This window comes from Adiantum capillus-veneris, chromosome 4 (genome assembly GCF_014529385.1).
Source record: "Adiantum capillus-veneris isolate H3 chromosome 4, ASM1452938v2, whole genome shotgun sequence".
Taxonomy (NCBI): Eukaryota; Viridiplantae; Streptophyta; class Polypodiopsida; order Polypodiales; family Pteridaceae; genus Adiantum; species Adiantum capillus-veneris.
Genome location: NC_140934.1, coordinates 73,094,777 through 73,116,478, shown reverse-complemented (window position 1 = coordinate 73,116,478; position 21,702 = coordinate 73,094,777). Strand labels below are relative to the sequence as shown.

Here is a 21,702-nt window from a genome sequence, read left to right as displayed (position 1 = left end):
ATATTGATTATTATGACACCATGTCAAAGTCGACGATGCGTAGGGGAGGTGTAGGGCGAGAGAGAGAGAGAGAGAGAGAGAGAGAGAGAGAGAGAGAGAGAGAGAGAGAGAGAGAGAGAGAGAGAGAGAGAGAGAGAGAGAGAGAGAGAGAGCTAAACCAACCAATTGGGCAAGCATACATGAATTGAATGATAATAGTACAATGGGGGCTGGGTGCTTCTTTTATATTTCTTAGCTTGGGAGCATGATAGCCTAACATGAATGACTTCATTAGAATCACTTCCTTATTATTCTGTGAAGAATTTGATCAAGCATCATGGTATGCTCTCGAAAGCAGCTCCTTCGAGAGATCCTTCAATTTGGCTCGAATAGCTCCGTTGCTGAACTCATTTATCGCATTGAGCTTGTGGCAAGCCTTATTATAGGTACTTGAGGAACCCAAAATGCTCCTTAAGCAGAAGACAGCAGGCTTCACACCATCTTCATTCATTAACATGTCAGCCAAAACCTCCACAGCACCGGCTCTCACAGCCTCGGCCTTTACATTGGCATTATGATTATGAGAATAATAAACTAGTCTTGCTTGGTGGGCCTTTGCCGTACATAATCTGATAAATTTTGGAGCGCAACTGGTTACTTGGTTAGTTGGTTGTGATTGTTGTTGCCTTGGGTTTTGTTGTGGTGACATAACAAAATGAGTAGAACCTATTGATAGGCACCAATAATAGCTCAGCTTGGGAAGAAGCAAGTTGTGTCCCAGAGTGCTCCATATACGACAAAGAGCTACGAAAGAGGGTAATTGAATCGAGCAAAAGGGTTGCAACTTAACCTACTTTGTAGTTATTTGCAGATTGCACCAAACAACCTAGTATTATCGACCATTTAGTCTCTAAATCGTGGAACCATCTTTGAGACACCCATCTTATTCTCAATCAAGCATAGTCAATTAACAAACTATAAGAAATGAACTACACTACCGACCTGATAATTGTGTACGAATGTCATCCAATTGTGCAAGCCAACGAACAATGTTTGAGTCAAGCTACAAAAAAGCAATGTGAATAGTTAAATATATCGTCTTGCAATGAAATGTCACAGAGTGAAACTGCAAAGTATACAATGCACGTCATGCAGAGGTGCCATACAAAAGTATGGTGGAGAGATGCCACTGTGGTCTCTCTAAAAATTATAAGAAACGAAAGCCGTGCCCTACCCCATAGTGTTTATGTGTTGTGCCAAGCAAACACATAGTCATGGGGTGCTGGATGCAGATAACAAACCTTGTAGTGTTGTCGAGTTAAAGTCGCGCCTGTGCAATTGAAACATCCACTGTCATTAGGAAATTTCCGAGGCCATTTGGAGGGCCTTCTAAGAAAAATAGAATTCTGAATTTCTCTCTCTAAAAAATAGGTGTGGTAAAAGCAAATGTGAAGTTGGAATAACCATTCGAAAAGTGTACTTACAAGTAGATTCTTGCCACAGTGTCATAACGGCCGTGATGATTGAAGAATAAATCGTTTTCAGTTGCATTTAGTAAATGTCCTAGAATTGGAGGGAATTTCCTGTACATGGAATGCATGAGTAAAGGAAATAGGACGTATCCTTCTAAACCTGCTCTCTCCTTACTCTCTCACTGTTTGTGCGCTGACCTTAAAAAAATCCTCTCTTTCTTGCCTTGTTGCACACATGGCTTCTTCTTCCACCCCGACAAAATGTCCTCCTTAAAAGACCCTTCTATCATCTACACATTGACCTGGATCCCCAATATACGCCACTGTGTAAGCGAGGAAAAACTAACATCAAAGTGACACCGATCATGACAGAGAGACTCATAGCAGAGGGAGCAAAACACTTAGATATTTGGACAAAAGGCTCACTCTATCCATTGAATCCCATGACAAATGCTTTCCCAGCATTCTCAAATCCCAATAACTTATTGAGCTTTGCAGATAATGGAGAGAATGGATTGCTTGGCTACTGTAAATCTCTAAACAACAAATCAAAAACTTATAAAGACATGGTGAAGCACCAAGAAAATGAGATTCAAAGACTTTCAAACTTGCATCATGAGGACCAAAAGATTGTAATGCAGCGCACACAAGAATCATAGGTCTTGCGAACAAAGGTAAGGTCATCACAAAACAAGAGACAATGTTAGGCACTCGTGTGGGAAAGAAGAAACTACAGAATCTTGAAACGTTGAAGGTAGGCTCTGATAGCCTTAAGAAAAGAATCCAAGCATTGAGATGAGCATTGTAAACTGTCTAATTTATTTAAATTAATCTAAGTGTTTGTTTATGTTAGATACGCTTTCTTTGTAGAGATTCCATCTATCTAAACAAAGAAAACATAGACCCGAAGGCCAATGTAGGAAAGCACTTAAAGCCACTGATAACTAGTGGTCTTGCAAAGGATATCATGCATGACAAAAAGTTTAAGGTTTTGCAACGAGATGTCGTTGACAGATTCATTTCAAAGAATGGAGTGCCTGCCAAGCATTTACAGGGTACATTGAACTCCCTTGGAGTTAGTAAAAGAGGTTACTCAGCTATTCAACAATCTATCTCTTCCATGTTTGTGAAGAAGGGAATAAAGTCTAAGCTTTTACCAATAGCTGCAAGTGTTTGGAAGGAAAGACTACAACTCAATAATGAACAGACAAACTTCATTAGATGTCCATTTCTTATTCAAGATATTTATAGCTCACAGGGAACTACTGAACTTATGATGAGTACAACAATATCTTCATGGACCTCACTTTGCTGCAAACTAGAATGGTAGAGTTCTACAATATCACATTCGAAGAGACATGTGGCGTTCTGCATTGTGTTTTGAAGCTAAATGAGTGTGAGATTCTTAAAGAAAAGAAGCTAGAGCGAGTTACAATCACATTAATGAATAGGGCCCTTTCCAAATGTCCCACTGATGACCCTTCATATTTCAGTGTTCAATCAGAAACAAACATATGGTGGCTTGGTGCATTTCAGGTAATCCAGTTATCTCCAATTTTGCAGCTCTAGCAAGCCCTCCATTGTACCTAAATTTTAGATTTAATTTTTGTATCTCATAAGGATTGATATTGCAGGTAAAGAAAGAAGAACATGACATTTTATTTTGGGTGTTCCATCAAACCCCTATTCTAGATATCATTGATAGGCAAACGAATCGAGGAGAGGTATTGGTTGTAGATGGGAGAGGAGACTTTCAAGTTCAGTGGCATCTTGCAAGTGACCTCAAAACACTGAAGTGTATGTAGAATTGTGGAACGGGTGCCATGGCAAAGTCTCCATGCTTGTATTGCATGGAACCTGCAAAAGTGATGGACCCAAAGTGGTGACGGAAGGCTCCTACTCATCATAATCAAGACTCTAATTTCCGACCAGTTCTGAATATACCACTTGTTAATGCCCATATTTGTACAATGCATGCTCTCTGCCGAATTGTAGAGAATTTGGTATATTTGTACATTGGGTTTGCTTGGAAAATAAAAAAGTCATCTGAACAACAAGTCTCTCTAGAGGCTTTGGAACTAGTTTTGTCAGATATTGGTCTACATGGGGGCAATGTGAAAATACAGCGGGACGAAAAAAGGTCAACCAATGAGAAAGATGTATCCTGCAAACCATCCATAGGTGGGGTCGAGGCACGCTGTTTTCTATCTAAACCTCAAGCTATGAAAGATGTGAAGCTAACAAAGCGAGGGAGAGTATATCACTCTACCTTGGCATTAGCAAAGTTGAATATATGCACTGGGAAAAACTTCATTTAGTAGTGAAAGACAAAGAGCCAACATCTCGCAATGCAAAGGATGATGTGTGGCATTCCATTGACATATTATTTCAAATGTGTGAGAATGATGATTGGTCATAGGATAATCTCAGCAAGTTTAAACAAAACCTTCAGCTATACTGAAAAAATTCTTCAAGACAGCATGGACTGATAGTCAAATCACTCATTACATGGTAAATTCAAAGCGCTTCATATAGTCTTAGTACTAAGTGTGTGTTTAAATTTCTAAATAAATTTCTTCTTTTGCAGCACATTATTTTTAATCATTTGCCATACTTCGTCCAAAAGTATGGGAATCCAGGTATATGGAACACCCAAGGCCTGGAGAAGTCTCATTACATGGCTAGAAATGCCTACTTTAGACACACACAACATGGAGGCTCTTGAAATAAGGCAAACAGTCTAAAGGAGTTATTTCAGTTATTTCAGTGGTTTTATCGCAGAATCATTCATCGCATGCAACAAAAGCAAGTATTGGCCTCTTCAGCAAACCGTACAGGCAATCAAACATTTGCAAATTTAGAAAAGAAAGCGAGTAGATGCATTCAACAACTCAAGTGCTCTTGAAAGTCAAATCAAGTGGAGAGAGACAATGCAATATGCCAATCATCGGTGGAACAAGAGAGTTAGAGTTTAGACGATCGATGTACCCCAAATGCCTGCAGAATTAAATTCAATATGTACCACAACTATTTCAACATTTTGATGATTTGCAAATATCATTTGGAACCTCGTCCTTGTATCTCATCATTAAATGTTTGCCATACTGTAAGAGTTCAATAGGGTTTTCTTTCTCTAAAGATAATGCCATTGCTGTATATGTGTAGTAATATGCTGCGCGGCCCCCAGTATATCCTGGCGAGTAACCAAAACATTCTCTCCCAAAAACTTTGTCGACAAGGATTGCTTTGTCAGCATTTTGTGGCAGCATTGGACCACCTAAGAAACGAGATAATGGCTTGAAAGCATAGATTGCAGTATTCCCCTCTTGTGACATTCCGTTGTGGAAGATTAGGATGGGTGCCTTGCATAAACTAGGACGATATTGTCCTAGAGCTGCATCCATACCACGAAATTGTCTTCTTCGATGATGAAGAAATTCATCCTTTTCAGCAATCCATGATTGTAAACAAAAGAAGTGTTTGCGTATGTGTGAGAGAGAGAGACAGACAGAGGGGGGGGGGGGGGGGGGGGGGGGGGGGGGGGGGGGGGGGGGGGGGGCAGGAATTTATACCATGAAACTCTCATCTTGCAAAAGAAGCTCATCCTTCCATAGGTTAACTGATCCGGTTGACTCCTGTGCTGGTCGCTTAAACCAATCCTCCATATCCTGTTTACTAGTTGATGGCTTAAGATTATTTCAAATAGCTTGAAATGTGGCTTTATCAGGAAGACTTTCTTTATACTTTTCTGCCTTTTCAAAGCAGTGTTTAAGGCAGTCCAGTGGGTTACTGGAGATCTCCATTGCCTCGTCATCACTACTGTCATCTGAAACAAATCCATTCCTCTCCTCCTGATACTTGGAGATAATGGCCAGTGCAAATTCCTCCCGCAAACAAAAGATACTTTGTATATCATGGAGGAAAATGTACGACTTATCTCTAAATTTAAACTCTGGCACTCCTGGTAGCATTAAGGTGGCTTGCCACTCATTGAAACCTGACACATCTAGAGGTAGCTTGATATATGAGGTTTTCACTCAGAGAAGATTGCTTCCTTTCACCTCTTTTGCTTCTTCTTCAAGATCAATGGACTCCTCTATCTCTGTCACTTCAATATATTCCTCATTCTTTTCCTCTTTTTCATGTGCTGGTAAATCTTGTTCCTCCATGACCTCCTTAGGATCTTTCATAAGACTTGTAAATAATCCATTTAAAAATATTAGAAATCCAAAGGACTCTTGAATCAGCTTGCACTCCCGATCATGTAAGCCGCACCAATGGGGCTTGTACATAAGAGGCAGCTGATTATACTTCTTGTAAGACTGTCACTTTAGGATCACAGTCTTTTAAATGGACTACCACCATTTCACCAACATTAACCCTACCCTCTTGAGTTTGAAGATCAAACTTCTCTCTTTCCAGTTTCAAGTGTTCACTTTGTTCAGCTATAAACACATCAAGATTAAATGGAGCATTAAAAATGCAGGAGACCAAATAGAACTTATCACCAGCCCCAGAAGAAACTGCAAAATCTAAAAGCCTTTCATCAATCACTGTAGGGTCTTCATAAATAACTGTCTCTTTTTTCTTTTGGATTGTTGCAATATACTGGGCACTCTGCAAAGTAGGTGTTGAAAAATCCACTTCTCTCTTAAGTGAGTTGGGTACATAAAATTTTGGAGTAGAATGGGATTCCATTTCTACAGATGGGTCAGTATCAGGCTCCTCCAACCTACTGGCGGGCTTTGCAATAGTTATATCAATGGGTTCCATGAAGTCTACATTCCTCTTCCTTGATGCTTTTAACAGCTTCGGCAGTCTTCTTTCAAAAGGTTTCCTTGGCCAACAATGCGCTCATGATCTATTTTCTGCCTCTTCCTCCTATGTGATCTAAACCTGCCATTTATTTCATACTCACAAATATAAGTTTCACTGAGTATATATAAAAAGAAGAGCACCAAATGATCATATAAGTTTTGAACCAACTATAATTAGGTATCTCACAATTGTTACCAACTAATCATATAGTCAATAAAATAAGATGATTTGTAACATTTAATGGCCTAAAAACTTGTGTGTAGCGGAAATTAGCATGAACATAGTGGGAATTTCATTATAATAGATTCCTAATTAGAATTACAAGAGTGCTTGGGTGGAGAGAGCGACAAAAAGCATAACACCTAGTTAGATAGCATGAACAATACTTTCAAAAGAGAGAGAAATTAACCTATTGACAACAGTTGAGGACCGGATTTGCATGGAGCCGGTCCCCCCTCCAAAAGGCTTTGTATTATGGTTTCTCCCATCAAGAGAGACATTGTACAATACAATTCTTTGTGTTCCTTCAAGACTAGCTAGTGCAATGAAGATGAAAGCTTCATGCACTAAGCAAAACACTTAGCAAACACAAAATTAATTATCCCCGTTCTCAGACCCAAGACCTCACACACCTTCGAAGATGGTGAGAGCTAGCAAGGTATGAGAGTAGATTGAGAGGAAGAAGGAGTATCTTACGAGAAAGATGTACATCTCCTCACATAATCACTCATATTAGCATAGCTTAGCTTAGTAATTAGCATGGTAGAGGAGATGAGCATGCATTGAAGCTTGGCTCTTGGTTGGATTTGCATCACAAAGCCAAGAGTTGTTGGTGTAGGCCTCCCTTCTCACAAGCTTGGAGTAGGTGGTAAGCTTTCCATTAAAGCTTGAGAAGGAGAGAGAGTCTTCTTTTCTTCACACATGAGATTGTGTGTGTGTGTGTGATAATGCCTTGCAAAAATCAGCCCCCTCTCTCTCTTGGGCGAGCCCTCTTGCTATTTGCTCTTGCTTTACCCTCATTGGACCTCCCCAGGCCTAGCGAATGGTAATTAAGCAGCATAAGTGATAGCCTTCTGACATGTGTCCCCCTTTCCCCTTTTGTGAGAGCTTTAGGTAATTTAATAATTCAATTAAACTCTCATTGGACCCCTTTGCCTCCTGGCCAATAGGAATCAGGCAAGCCATTGCAATGGCTGCTGAATGCTCATTGGACCCCTTGGGAGATGTCCAATAGTCTTCTAGAGGACTTAATTCTCATTGGTTCTTTTATTAAGTGTTTTTAAATTAATTAAACTAGATTTACTCTAGCCTAATTCTCATTGGTCCACCTCCAAGGCCATCCAATAGGAATTGGGTACACCTTGTGGGCATCTGGGCTAGGGAGCTGACATGTGTCCCTCATTCCGTTTGTGTAAAGGGAGCTTGTGTGTGTGTGTGTGTGTGGCTTTCTCTCTCATCCCCTACAATAAAGGCTCGCCCCCTTCTAAGTAGGGTTTGCAAAAGACTTTTTTGTACACACACAAAGCATCCAATTCCCCTAGGGTTGACCTTTGGACACAACCTTTGAATTTTGGAACCTTAGCATTTTGGAAGTCTTAATGGGCTGATGAACCTTAGGGTCTTTTTAGCCCATTGTTGCACATGGATCTTTTGCATATGGCCCCCCTTTTGGATCCCTATTTTCCCTCCTTTGGATCCCTACAGTGGCCGGTCTGCTAGCTTAACCAATATTCTAGCTTTTTCTCCCCTGGCACTCCCCACATTAAATGATCAGTTTAATATGAGAAAATCATTTAGGAGAATTAGATATTGATTATTATGACATGATTACTATGGATTAAATGCAAAACTGGGCAAAGCTGGGTTATATATGTGAGGAGTAAAAGCCATACAAGTGGATAATGACGCGAAGAATACATAAAAACATATCCATACAACTATAGGCGCGTCGTGATCCACTTAGTGGGCTTTCAGATAATAGAATAGCTACCAATACATCAAAGCAATTGTACTTTCAGAAAAAACGTTTGTACAAAAACAAAAGAGGATCACGGCGTGTGGAGTATGTAAATTAATGTTAAAAACACTGCTGGCGCGCCGTGATCCACTTTGCAGGCTTTCACGCATTGAAATACCTACAATATTATTATACAAAAAATCCCGTTGTGAATATTAGAAGAGGATAACGACGCGCGAAGTATGTAAACGAATCTTCATAACATAACTGGCGCGCCGTGATCCAAATATGGAATTTGAAAGGTGAAATGATCGTTTACATTTTGAAGCACACTCACAAAACACAACTAAACTAAGAACATTTACAACTAAAGAGATTGGCTTTACCTTTGCCAGGACTAGACATTGTTGTTGGAGTAGAGGTTTTGGACTGGGAATGTAGTTTTGAGTCTTCAAGCTTCTCATTTCTGCACCTTGAAGGAGGCGAAGGCCTTCTTAGGTGTATCTTTCCACCTTCCTCACTTTCTCTCTCTGTCTCTCAAGGCTTTATCTCCGTCTCTTTCGAGGTCTGTAATTAGCTTGACCACACCAGTTAATCTCTCTCTCTCTCTCTCTCTCTCTCTCTCTCTCTCTCTCTCCCCCCCCCCCTTTTCATGCAATAATAAATATTACCGTTGGCGTTTTTTACGATGCGAGCCACATATATTGAATGCGTGTTACAAGGACATGCATTTAATAAGCGGTACGACCAAAAAAGTGATTTTTAACAACCCAAAAATACGTGTACATTTATACTAACAAATGCACACTTGATTTCATGATAAGAGAGAGAGAGAGAGAGAGAGAGAGAGAGTGAGAGAGAGTGAGAGAGAGATATATATATAGAGTGAAATACAAAGAGAGAGAGGGAGAGAGAGAGAAAGTCTGCATAGACGACCTCTGCGAGAAGGAGAGGGAGATAGCCAATGAAAAAGACGACCTCTGCGAGAGATAGAGAGAGATAGACAGACACCTATAGCCGAGACATGCAACAGAGACGCAAGGCTCCTACACGCGTTTTCTTCCATTTGAATTCCACATAGAGAGGTATTTCCATAGTGATTTTTATAGATAAAGAGTCAAAAAGAGAGAGAGAGAGAGAGAGAGAGAGAGAGAGAGAGAGAGAGAGAGAGAGAGAGAGAGAGAGAGAGAGAGAGAGAGTGAGTGAGAGCTAGAGTTGCTGATAGTCTGTCAGGTTTGGAAGCTAAAGACAAAGAGAGATCGATGGAGAGAGAGTGAGAGATAGTATTTTTGAAACTTTGCTTGGTTTGAAAGAAGAAGAGACAGAGACAGAGAAATACAAAGAGAGGGATGTCATAAAATGGATCACGACGTGCGGTAGAGTGTTCTCTTTGCTTGGTTTTGTGTCCGCGCGCCCGTGATCCATACAGAGAGAGAGAGAGAGAGAGAGAGAGAGAGAGAGAGTATCAACCTACAAAACTGTTGAGGCTTGTTGCTTACAAGGCATGATATAGATTACAAACTTTTCTCGATCCTCTTGTGGATCACGACGCGCGGACAACAACTAGCCTGGATTAAAGATGAACCCGCGCTCTGTGATCCACAAAAAACGGGGTGGATGGGTGGGGTGTTAGGGCGGTAGAAGGTGACCTCCTCGTACTGTGGGACCAGCAGTGTGCTTGCTAGGCTTTTGGCTGGAGAACAAACACTACAAGAGGTTGTGTGCTCTTGTGACGCTATTAGCGACGGAAATACATTGGGTTTTTATAACCCCCGGCGTCGCTAAAACCGTCGCTATGAGCGTCGCTACGAGAGCGTCGCTATAGACGTCGCTATAGGCGTCGCTATATGCGTCGCTATAAGCGTCGCTATATAGCGACGCCTATAGCGACGTTTACACAGAAGACTATAGCGACGCTCATAGCGACGCTACAGAGCCATAAATAGCGACGCTCATAGCGACGCCCGAGAGAGTATTTTTTTGGTGGCAGGGCATTCACCCATCAACCATATTGTACTTGATTCACTTTTTAAAAAAAGTGCAAAGGTAGATAATAGACCCAAAATAGTCACTTACAAGACGCATTGTTTGCAAAATTGACAATTGTACATATCATAGGCAAAATGAATTGATTGGCAAATGTAATAATGACAATTGTACAACATCATAGGCATAAAGAATTGATTGGCAAAAGGAACTGCGGTGACAAATGTAATAATATACATGGTTCAAAAAGACGTATAAAATCCGTCTCATGATACATAAGCTATGAGAAACCCTAAACTAATGCTATCTAGCTACGGCTAAACTGACGTTGTCTAGTCAGACGTCTCATCGCGTCCAAGCGGCGTATCTGTTGGATTCTGCAAAAAAAGACAATAAGACAGCTTTCAGTAAGTATAAACATATAACGACATTTATAAAACAATACAAAAAATAAAAAAGAGTAAACCCTAATACTAACCATGCCGCCGCGAGAACTGAGAATGTCCATCAGGGCGTTTAAGCCCTTCCTGCCTGCGTACTCGTGCTCGTACGGTGTGGGATCACGTCCTGTCATCGACCACTGTCAAAACATACAAAGATTTCATTATGTTAGAACTAAAAAACTCATAAACCCTAAACTATCGAACATGCATAAAGAGCAATGTGAAAAGACTTACAAAATCGGCCAGAAATGATGCCCATCCACCGCTCCCCAAGTGGTGCGAGCTCCCTGCCTCTACTCGCGCTCTGGCTGCATCCTTTTGTTGCTTCCACTTGTCGGGATTCTCGCGCGCTGCTTTCTTCGCATTCTTCCAATCTTCTTTGGCCAGCCAATTTGGCCTGTTCCACCCATTCTTGATTGCTTTTTGCACTTCGGAACGCTTGTGTTTGCAGTATTCGCGCATTCGAATCTTCATCAGGTCTTCATTGAAGCGATGATCCCGTGTTGGAACGGGAAACTCATCATGAAGTATGCTGATGACTCTGTTTTTTAAATCACTTGGTACTTCACTCCATTTGTTTAGTATGTAGTGTCTAAACAGCTGAGAGCAAAGACCACGCATACGCGAGATCACCTTCTTGCCGTCATCATCCATGATGATGCCGCCGCTAATGTCGACGGAGTAAGCCAAGCCCTCTGGCCGGTGACGCGTGAACCTGGGTGTCCCGGCAGGGGTCTCTAGCGGCGTGTCGATGGGGGTACGACGTCAGGTGTCTCCACCGGCGTCTGGGCCCCGAAGCGAGGCGTGTCGAGTGGGGTGGCTCCTGGCGGAGTAGGTAGAGGTGTGTAGCTTCTAGGAACAGTCAGCCGTGCAAAACCTGGCGTAGATGGCGATGCTGTGGCTGGTGTGGGGGCGGGCAAAGAAGGGGAGGGTAAAGAGCCTCGTCGAACACGAGGCGGTGTGGAGGCATCGGTGGCGGAATCCCCACAACAACCGCCACCGCCACCACTAGAGCGGCGGTGTCTAGACGAGTGTGAAGCTCGTCTCGTCGACGTCGAAGCTTCGGAGCGCGCCGAATGCTCCGAAAGAGAGGGAGATGCGGATGGTGTAGGAACGCGCGATGATGCGCCAGAGCGATGACGCTCCACGTACCACTGTCTCTGCTGCGGTGACAAAGAAGAAAGAAACTCCTCATCATCCATACCTGCATTAAACACACGAATATTTAAACTTTATATTGAATGAATGGAGTAGACAATGACGCAAAGACCATTAAATACAATGACGTAATGACGCATATAAATACAATGACGCAATGAATCGAGTGATAGAAGAGGCAAGTCGAAAACTCAGAATTTTCAATCAAAAGATGTGAGCGCGAGTAGAAAAGAGCGTTATACACCATGGAAAGTACTTAGAGAGCCAGAGCTTTTACAACACGGAGCAAAATTGTTCAAATACAATATTTGTGGCTTTAAGAGATCTCTCTCTCATCCTCGCATAACTCAGCATAACTTCCTATATCTATATAGAGCTCTCCGTTTAAACACATATCCTCTGTTTCATTTTGTAGCTCCTCTGCATGCACCCCATATAGAGTAGTAGCATCTTGATGCTCGTCTAGCACCACCGCAGCGGCTTCTGATTGAGCATCTTCTCTGATCTCCTCCATTGATGTTGTTGTGATTGGCACATGGTAGCCTTCATACGTCCTTGCACTACGAGGGGCTACCTCTATGACGTACCACCAGTTTGATGTAGACTTTGTAGGATGAAATATTACCTGCCAGAGCCACATAACTTACATGAGAGCTTTCAAGCACATAACTTGTAAAAGGGGGATGTTAACTATTTACATACTTACTTGTTCACAATGCTCGGGTAGTACGAAAGTGTCTCTTAGGTCAATCCATTTCTTAGTAGAATCCAAGTCAAGAAAACCAGACTCTCCTCTACGCACAGTAGCGTTGCGACCCTCCATGATTATCTTGAACCATTGCACGTCGAACAAGTCGACAAAAAATCCTCTGTAATCGATCCTCAAAATCTCTTGCAGCGTGCCGAAGTAAGCGAGTTCCGTCACCACAGGATCTGCATCAGAGGAACGTCGTCGACTAGACTGTTCAAATTTTGCCATGATTCCACAATCTTGAGGAAAACGCTTTTTGTCGATTCGTTCCACCCTAAAATGTCGACCTTTACACCATGCTGCCGTGTATGACTTATACTACAACGAACAAAGATTATGAGTGGCCGTTCAAACGTTTATAAATAAAGTCACTTGCTAGTCGTACATTGCAAACTTACCTTGGTCGCACAACCCCGAGAGTACTCCCACTCTTCTTCAGTCACTTCGTCACCGCATTGTTGTGCGCTTTTCAATTGGTTGTGCAACCATCTTAAGCTCATGAAGGTTGGTAGGCTCTCCAGAACCGCTGGATAGTGCATCGGTGGTCGTCTTCCCCGTCTCCACTCGATTCGTGCCCTTTGTCGTTCTTGCTTTGCATCCTCATATTGTGAAATCCACTTTTGTATCACTGGATTGTGAAGCATGCAAAACCGGTTGATTTTAGCCTCTAGATCTTCCGTCATCTTCTTCTCAACACCGAGATTGCACATGACAATCCCAGATATGCGCTCATCATCTATGGTTCGCCATAGCGTGTGCCGGGATTTATCAAATCCGTCTAGCCACTCTCCAATGTACACTAGGGACTCTGATACCAACCAACCTTCTGCCATGCTACCCTCCGGACGTGCCTTTTGACGCACATATCCCTTAAGCGTTTTCATGAAACGCTCTAAGAAGAACATCCATCTGGAATGAACTGTGCCAGCTATTTCCACCTCATCAACTATGTGAACAAGAAGATGCACCTGAATGGTTAGCATTGTAGTAGGAAAATGTTTCTCAAACATGCACACAAGCTCCGCAGCATTTAGTTTGGCGAATGGTATGGAGTCTACGTTGATCTCCTTTTGTGAGATCCATTGCACCAGCTTTGCAAGTTTGTAGATTGTGTTACGGATGTCGAGAGACAAACATCCCTCAATGGCAACCGGTAAAATAAACTGTAAAGTATGTGCAGCAATGATATTAAAGTCCACATTTTATGCAATGATATTAAAGTCCACTATGAACGTACCTGACACATTTTATGCCAATCGTGTGACTTCAAACCGGTAAGCTTTCCTTCTTTAGTAAAACACGTTCGGAGCGAGTGCATTACACCAGTGGGGGTCCGCAAAGATCGAATGGCCTCTTTTACTTTGCGTTCTTGGGCTCCTGTGAAAATCCATGGTGCTTTAGGGAGTTTTATCGATCCATCAGACGCTGTTTGCGGCCAATATTGCTCCATACGATCCACATTTCTAAGGTCAACTCTGGCTCCCAAAGTATCTTTCTTGCCGGTCAAATGGTCCCATAGTAGATTACCCACATTCTTGAATATGTGCATTGGATCGAGCAAGTGATTGATCATGAGTCGGGGCCATATGGTAACTCGTACCATAGAGATAGTCTCTTCATCCCTGGAGGCAATCCGTCATCGCACATCTCCTTCTGCTCTAACCATGCTTGTGCAGACATCCTTGGTGGCTCTCTTCCCAAAAAGCCGTCGCGTAACACATGATTCTTTGGAAGATACGCTTGATGACCTTCGTAGATTTGCTTCTTCAGTGAGGGTGCCCTACGTGCATTCAGTCTAGGTCCACATGTGACACATGCTCTGTATCCGCTTGTTTGAAGCCCTGCATGTATACACATGATAATAGATCAACTATGGGAAAAAACAAGATTTACAGTGTCTGAGTGAGGAGTGTCAATAGATCACCTGAGCATTCTGTTAGCCCGGGATAGTCATGCATGGTCCACATTAGAATGCTTCTGATCAAAGCATTCCGTCGTCCTGTGTGTCGGCTCATATCCACCACCTCTATGCCAATCCACAATTGTTGTAGCTCTTCCAATAGTGGACGAAGATACACATCCATATTCCCCACTTTATATCGCCCTGGCACAATCAAGCTTAGCCATAGGTGCCCCTTCTTCGTAGTCAACCACGGGGGAATGTTGTAGTTGACGATGACAACGGGCCATACACTGTAAGATGTTGATCTTTGACCAAATGGATTTACGCCATCCATAGCCAGGCCTAAGCGCAAATTTCGAGCTTCCCTGGCAAAATCCGACCATGTTCCATCTATATGTTTCCACGCTACGCAATCTGCAGGAATTCGTAGCACACCATCCGAAGATTTATTCTCCTCATGCCATGATGCTAGGGCGGCCATGGACTTACATTCGAAGAAATGCTTGATGCGAGGAAGCAGAGGAAATGTCGCAAAACCTTTTGTGGAATTTTTGTCCCGTGGAGATCTACTCGATATCTTTCGGAATCACATTTCGGACACTTCTCCATGTCTATGTATTCCCCTCTGAAAAGAATGCAGTCATTAGGACAAGCGTGGATAGAATTGTAATCCATCCCCAAGTTTCGAAAAATCTTTCTTGCTTCATCTCGGGAATCTGGCATCACATTGTCAGCTGGTAGTATGTGCTCTTTCAGCAATCTACACAACATAAAAATATGATACAGTCGTGTAAAAATCTATCAGATCATTGTACATTTAGAGTTCTATTAAAGTAAACTAATTGTAATAGATCACCTGAAAAGCGCTGTGACGCTAGTGTCACTCCATCCAAACTTTGCCTGCATGTTGAGAAGAACCAGGAGTGCTTTCAATCTAGACATACGTGCTCCATTATACAATGGCGTATCGGCTTCACTTTTCATATCATCATAGATAAGCCTTTCTGAATCCATGATCGTCTCGATCATTTCATCCATCTCGGGCTCAAACATTGTCTCGTTGGGAATGTGCTCTGCATGATCATCCCCCGAGTTGTCAGAGGCTACATCTTCTGGCCTCACATATGCTGCTTGACCAAAGCGCTTGCGAACACGTCTATTGGGTTGCAAGATTGCTGCTTGTTGGCCAGCGTCAGAGTCCGACGAGTTATAATTGGCAACAACTCGATCTATAATAGATGGATCGAACTCGCCAAATTCGCGAACGTGCTGCAAAAAAACACGTCTTGTCCGTCGCACAGCATGCTTGCATTGATTACAAGGACATAAGACCCTCGTTGATCGGATAGGTGTTTCGGTTGGACGGTCCCACATCCTTGTCGCTACTCATAATGAGGATAAGAAACTTATAACCTGGACAACAAATTTAATATTCTATTGGCATTCTTCGTCTTATCTCTCTCTCTGTCTCTCTCTCTCTCTCTCTCTCTCTTTACCTCACATTCTCTAGTCATGTCCAATCCCCGCACACCTCGGTCTAGAGGTGCACGGAGATCAGAACCACCGGGTTATAATCTCGTCTTTATTGGTCAATACCTATATTTGTGGGTACAAGAAATCTACACACCCACGTCTACATGATACTGCATGTAGTGGACAAAACCCCTTTGCCTCTTCTCTAGCTGTAGCACTTCACTTCATCTTAACATCTTTTCACAGTAGATCTTTTCACTGTTCGTCTAACTCTAAACCCTAAACCGTAAGTAATTCTTGCGTGGACTCGATCTAACGTAAATAAGCGTAAATCTAAATAAACGTAAATCTAACTAAAAATAAAGCTAAATCTAATTTAACGTAAGTCTAATGACTAGAGGTTGTCTAGATGGTCATTGTGTCGGGGATGTAGTGACTCTTGCCGCCCTGAAGATCCACCTTCTTCCCTATCTTCTGAAGACATTTCACCAGTACTTTTGGATCGACGGAGCCCACCATGAGTGAAGGCAACAATACCCTATATTCCATTGAGGGCTTTCTTCACCTGCTTCATGCAGGCATCGCAGTCTATGGAGACCTAAATCTAATCTAATATAACGTAAATCTAAATCTAGCTTAAATAAACGTAAATCTAGTTAAAAATAAACCTAAATCTAATTTAATGTAAGTCTACATATAACCTAATCTTTAACGTCTTTTAAGATAGTTTCCTACGACGTTATAACTCTCTTCTTCTTGTGTGTGTGCGCGTGTGTGCCAATAAAAAGAGATAAATGGTATAACCTTTCTATCACCCATGCCAAGTATGATAGATTGATTATGCCATTTCCCTCTTGAATAATAGGTCTTGAGTTCAACTCCTCGTCGGCTAGATCTTTAGGTCTTTTAATTTTAATTAGTTTCCTACGACGTTAAATTAGTTTCTCTCTCTTTCTCTCTCAATGTGTGCGTTTTTTTGGATTGTATGCATGTTTTCTCTCTCTTTTCCTCTCTCAATGTGTGCGTTTTTTGTTTATGCATGTTCTCTCTCTCTTTTCCTCTCTCAATGCGTGCGTTTTTTGCTTATGCATGCTCTCTCTCTCTTTTTCTCTCTCAATGTGTGTGTGCATTCTTTGTTTATGTATGTGTGTGTGCGTTTTTGTTTTTGTTTGTACTCTCTCTCTCTCTCTCTCTCTCTCTCTCTCAAAAACACTATGTGTGTGTGTATGTGTGTGTGTGTGAGAGAGAGAGAGGGAGAGAGAAAGAGGGGAAGGGAACATGAGAATGAGGAGAGGGAAGGAGCATACCTGGCTCTCCTTCCTCTCCTCGTGTGTGTATGTGTGTGTGTGTGTGTGTGTGTGTGTGTGGAGAAGAAAAAGAGAGAGAGAGAGAGAGAGAGAGAGAGAGAGAGAGTGAGGGAGAGCGTTACCTGCTCCTTGCTTGAGGGCGCCGAAAAACTCAGATCTGAGATCTGAGTTTTTGGGCGCGCTCGGTTATTTTTTTACCCCAGCCGGCGTCGCTATGAGCGTCGCAAATTTATTTTGTAAATTTGCGACGCTGATAGCGACGCTTATAGCGACGCTCATAGCGACGCCGGGAAATTTTTTTTGGAGCGTCGCTGTGTGAGCGTCGCTAATATGAAGAACCTCTTGTAGTGAAATACAACCTTCAAGAGAATTATAGCGCTTCAACAAGGTCTCCTATGTCAAATTCGCAGTGGTGATGGAGCAAGGGGGCATCATCATGTATGCCTCCACACTGTTCCCTTGTCTTACAAGGTGGTGGGCTTCTCATCCATAGACGATAACAACATGGCAATTGTCTCTGTCCACTACCCTTCTCGCTGCACTAGCATCACCTTGACATACAACAATGAAGGGGGAGTTGTGATCTTTCAATAGACGCGCATCAGAAGAAGCATGAATGCTACAACTCCTTCAACATTTCTGTAGGATCCAATGACAACAACATTGACATTTTCTTCAGGTTCGATTAGGATAGGAACTTTTGCCGTCTGCATTGCCAACAGTCTCATAGCATCGGCAAAAACATGTGGTGAACGGACCTGCGAAGGCAATGAGTTTTGGTGATTCGACTCCACATTAGGCCAAATGATCATCAATTGAAATCTGATATCTTCTGTCTCAGTAGCAGTAGAACAGACCTCTGCCATGGGTAGACCACACGAAATATATGATCTTTGAGAGTGCTCACAAGCATCCGAAGTACCTTCCAGCTTGATGATTTGCGAAATATAAGTAGGGTTTGAAAGGTCTTCGGTACTCTTTTCCGTTTCTGCTCGGCTTGTTGTTGCTGCACTGGCAAACTGCTTGGAAAAGAATTGGTGTGAATCTTGATTTGAATAAGGCATGGGGACCTACTGAATATCATTTCCATGAACATTGAAGGATGGTCGAGGACACAGGATTGTTGAATCTGCATGAGCTATACTTGGAGTGGCATAATGCTGGCCATAACTAGTTGCGCCTGCAAAGACGAGCTGAGTAAGGTAGTTGAAGCTGGACATACTGTTTAGCTAGCCACTGGGTCTTGTTGCACATAAAGCTACTTAACATTGCTACTCGGGGAAGGCACAGGTAGGCTTATAATAAGGTATTGACACTTCACTACAAAAGAAGGCCACAAACAAACCTACATAAAAAGCACCGAGCTGCTTCGGGGAACCTGCGAACTGCTTGTGGAGAGCAATCAAGCAACACAGATTGCTTTTTTTTATTTTATTCACTTGGTAGCTTTTCACGCGCAGTTTTTTTTTATTTAGAACTTTTCATTGCAACGATGTTTTTTTTAAACTTTAAATCTACTACCACGTGGTGGCTTCTGCGTTCAGATACTGGTGAAAGAGCCTTGGGCTCACCAAGTAAATAGATGGTCAAGTGCCCATCCTGCACACTTTATCACAGGGTTATCTGTCTCATGCAGGATCTTCAAATGTGCCACCAGATATGGTATAACAATCCATTTCAAAAGAAGAGCTGCATTATTTTCCATGTGTTCAGCCGTATGGTTCTTAGTAGTGAGTTCCTCATCGATATCTTCGCATGCCCATCCAAGATTCTGTCTATCGACTCTCTCTTTCAACACTTGCGCAACCTGCACTTAAACACCCTTATGTCAGCCATAAGGGAAGCAAATACTTGTGGGGTTGCTAATGTGATTACGTAGTAGGCCTAGCTAGTGATCCTAGAGCAGACTTTGAAAAGAGGTGATATTGGGTCAATGTAATTAGTCGGTACCAGCAAGAGGCGAATGTCCGACAGAAGCCGATGTTGGAGTTCACATCACCAATGCTACTTGCAATTTCATGACCACTCTTTGACCTGATATCATCTAAGGCAGTGATCCATCTAATGGAGGTTTTATCGGTGAGGTGGGGATGCAGTTGCCTCCATTCTGCAACTCTGGCATCACTGTTGTGCGCGGCGAGCTTCACATCGTAGAACACCGGCAGAATGATTGCGCGAGTCTCCTGGAAGGCGCTGATCAGTTCTTGCATGGGTCACCAACGACGAAGAAAGCTCTCGGAGATGAGCACCACCGCTATGCGGGATCATTTGATGGCGTTGTCGATGTTGGGGGGGAAGTTTTGGCCTGCAGGCAGGCTGTTGTGTTTTGTATCCAGGAAGTTGTTGAATCCAGCCTTCCATGAGCGGCGCCGATTGCAGAGACGGCTGTCGAGCTCTATGACGAAGTCTTTCTGTTTGCCACTGGGAGACCAGAACACATCGAACTCATACTCACCCCTGCGTGCAATTATAAACCGATTAACCTGGAAGAGAATTATACAGCTAAAGACATTTGATTAGTGGGGAATGTGGATTGAGTCACTGAGTTAGATACTTATGCAGGTTAATTAATACTTGCCTGTTGGTCATTCGCGATAGAACTCACAGCCAGTCTGATCAACGATCGTAGCCCCTTGTCTGAACGCTCTGCTGTACTACAGCAGCCAGCTGCGACAGTTGTGGTGACTGTGTGTGTGTGTGTGTGTGTGTGTGTGAGAGAGAGAGAGAGAGAGAGAGAGAGAGACTCGGTAGTCGGAGATATATATATATTATAGAGGGAAAATTACCAAAATACCCCTCTAATTTGTCGAAATACCCCTCAAATTTCAAAATTCCCAAAATACCCTTGTATCTATTTTGTCCCGATTGTTCACGATTTCCTAATCTTTATTCTTTTTTGACAATGTATATCCGTTTTTTAGTGCTTAGCATGTAATTTGTCACAAATTACCTCCCAAAAAAAGATAATTATGTCTAAAAATAATGAAGCAATTCATCTCCAAAGCTTACATAACCAACTCAAATTCTAGTTTTAGTATTTTGTATTCATAGACAATCAGTCTTCTTATGAAAAGCTACAATTTTAATCTTTGGATAAATTTACTCTCACAACCCGGGGTATATTTTCGGAATTTTGGAAAATTTGAAGGGCATTTTGGGAATTTATGACAAAATATGAGGGATATGTTGAGAATTTTTGAAGCTTGAAGAGTATTTTGGGAATTTCCACAAATTAGAGGGGTATTTTGGTAATTTTTCCTATTATATATATATATATATATATAGATAGATATAGATATATAGAACTTAAAGATAGGATATAGCTGTTGAACTGCTCATCTCTCATATGACTAGGTCGCACACGGCAAGTGGGTCCCTATTACTTCTGGTAGGCTCTGACTGCCATAAGGACCCATAACCAAGGCTCAACTTACAAGATTCACGCCAACAAAATAAAGCTGCCAGCTGCATCGCTTGCAGTAAAATAGAAGACTCAACCACACCCACACAAGAAAAGAGAACAAGTGAAAGGGTCACGATGTCAGAAGATATGTGTTCGAAACGTGAGCCGGGCAGACGTCGGGTCTCTGGCTGTGGGAGGTGTGAAAGAGAACAAGGAACACAGACGCATATGGCTTTGGCAATCACCGTAGTCTTCAATTAATCAATTCAAACTCTGAGTACAATGTAATTGGTAGCCAAGGCGGGTAGTTAGCAGCACCGTCACTCGGATCAGCTGAAAATTAAGAGTTTAAGCTCTCTTTCTACAAAATTAACCGGGCCGTTAATGACACCGGGGCTTAAGATGGTGATTAATCAACCTTCGGAGTGATGTCGGCTCGGGGGGTTCACTATGTGTAAAACTACCATATCACGTGCGTTCAAGACATGTTTGTAAAACCCTTCGTCTGTGAATTTTGTGAAGAATATAATGTACACTTTTCTTTTAAAATCTGTAAGTTTTTTTCAAACTTGAAAAAATAATTCCCTTATGTATATATATTTATGTAAGTTTCCAGAACTTTAAATACCCTTCTGTTAAACTCACATGATAGGTTACATTTTTATTAGGTGACCTCCCCGAGGATGTCTGTGATGAAAATTTCCTCCTATCGCTTTATCTACCTCATCTACACTCAAGATTCTCCAAACTTTATTTAAGTTCACTGTGTCAGTCATCATGCTTCAATTATTGCCAACTGTCTTGCAGCTTCTTCGTTTGTGTGCTTTGCACTGGCTTAATTGTCATTCTCTATTTTAGCTTCCTCCTACTCTTCAATTGCTATCTGAAGCTTTATCCCTTGCTTGGCCGCTACACTTGCTTGGCCTGCCTTGTGTTTTCCTCTTCCAAGCTGATCCCACCTTCATGCAACAACTCCGAGATCCTCTCCTTCTCAAGCACGAGAGAGAGAGAGAGAGAGAGAGAGAGAGAGAGAGAGAGAGAGAGACTTCGTT

The 21,702-nt window shown here is 42.3% G+C and overlaps 1 pseudogene; it reads right to left on the bottom strand.

The window, feature by feature from the left end:
• Nucleotides 1–307: 307 nt before the first annotated feature.
• On the bottom strand, nucleotides 308–19,836 carry LOC147459402 (uncharacterized; annotated as a pseudogene).
• Between the last annotated feature and the right edge of the window lie 1,866 nt (nucleotides 19,837–21,702).